The sequence below is a fragment of the Budorcas taxicolor genome, chromosome 1 (assembly GCF_023091745.1).
Source record: "Budorcas taxicolor isolate Tak-1 chromosome 1, Takin1.1, whole genome shotgun sequence".
Classification (NCBI taxonomy): Eukaryota; Metazoa; Chordata; class Mammalia; order Artiodactyla; family Bovidae; genus Budorcas; species Budorcas taxicolor.
The window spans coordinates 205,644,047-205,646,079 of record NC_068910.1 but is presented as its reverse complement, the minus strand read 5'-3'; positions in this window follow the sequence as shown (position 1 = coordinate 205,646,079).

Below are 2,033 nucleotides of genomic sequence, written 5' to 3'. Positions count from 1 at the left end.
GCTTGGATACACCAGCCCTTAGACACCAGTCGTGAAGATGGACACTAAGGAAAAGTTTCAACAGCCCCAGATTCTTGCATCTTCTCCTATTTAGAAAAGCACTGAAATCATTAACTTGAGATATCTGTTCTTTGTGACCAGCAGTAATCGTTTTATGCTTGACCACAAGTTTTTCTTGGGCTTCTCTGGTGTCTCAGACACTAAAGAATCTGTCTGCCAATGCAGGAGAGCCAGGTTTGATCCCTGGGTCAGGAAGATCCCCTGGAGGAGGAAATGGCTACCCACTCCAGTACTCTTGCCTGGGAAATCCCGTGGACAGAGAAGCCTGATGGGCTCCAGTCCAGGGAGTTGCGAAGAGTTGGACATGATGGAGCATGCACGCACACACATGATTTTCCTAGCAAAAAATATTCACAAATATCCTGGCTTCTCTGTTTTCTCTTTGGAGCAGCTTCTCAGTGCAAGCTGAGCCTTCTTTTTCTTTTTTTCATCCCACTATGAAGCTTCCCCACTCCTCTGCCTATCCTTGAGTTTCTGCCAAAATGTAAGCAATGGTGGCGACCCACTTGCTACAGGCAGCTGTAAATGAGTAACTATGCTTGTCCTTGTGGACTAAGAATGCCTCCAGAAGGACCCAACCTTGCCCACACCTGGATTTCAGACTTCTGGCATCCAGAACTGTGAGGGAACAAACTTCTGTTGTTTTAAGCCACCCAGTGTTTGGTGCCTTGTGTTGCAGTCCCCAGAAACTCATACACTTGATACTAAGCATCTTCCCTAGATGTCTCACACCTAAGTTTTGGGGTCAGTTCTGAGGTGGTAAGTGAGAAAGCTTGGTTGAGGCTGTGTGCATGTGCACACAGGTGTGAATGCATGTGTACACATGTGTGAAATGTACAAAGTATTTAGGGGCAGATTTGACTATACAAGGTATGACACAAATGATAACATCAGATTTCATTTTTCTCAGATTCCATTGTTCACAACTGCATTCATACTGTGAAGGGATTTGATTCTTCTATTTTCTTTAGTTCTGCTACTATTTGTACCTGTGACCCAATTCATAAAATGAGGGGGAAAAGCCAAAAATAAGAAAAGTATGATACCTAAAGTGAGACCAATGTTTGTCTCGTAAAGTTTCTCATAATCTTCAATTTTGATATTACTCTTCTTTAAAATCAGAGTAAATTTGTAAGACATGGATTCCCACTTGTGCTACTTTTATTTAACATAGTATTGGAAGTTCTAGACAGAGTAGTTAGGCCAGATTTGGAAATAAAAGGCATCCAAGTCAGAAATGGAGAATCAAAATAATTTTGCTTCACAGATGATATGACCTTGTGTGTATTAGAAAAACCATAAATATACCACAACACTATTATAACTAAGAATGAATTCAACAAAGTAGCAAGATATAAAACCAACACATAAAAATGATATATGTAAATTTACATATATGTAAATTTTCAGTGAATGATTTGAAAAAGAAATTAACAATTCCATTTACAAAAAGAACAAAATACTTGGTAACTAAGGAACTGAAAAACTTGTACACAGAAAACTATAAAATATTGCTTAAAGAAATTAAAGAAGACACAAATAAATTTCAATCCTATGTTCATGGATTGAAAGACTTAATATTGTTAAGATGCAAGTACTACCCAAAGCAACCTATGGATTCATTACACTTTCTATCAAAATCCCAATGATCTTTTTTTTTTTTTTTGCAAAGATAGGACAACTTATCCTAAAATTCATAGGGAATTTCAAGGAAACCTGAACAGCCAAAACTCATGGGAAAAAGGAACAAAGCTGGAGGACTCAGAGTTCCTGATTTCAAAACTTACAAGGAGTCTGCAATTATCAAAACAGTATGATAATGTCATAAAGACAGTCATCTAGACCAATGGAATAGAACAGAAAGCCCAGAAACAAGTCCTTGCATATATGGTCAAATGGTTTCTGACAAGGGAACCAAGATCAGTAGGGAAAGAACAGTCATTTCAAAAATGGTGCTAGGAAAACTGAATATC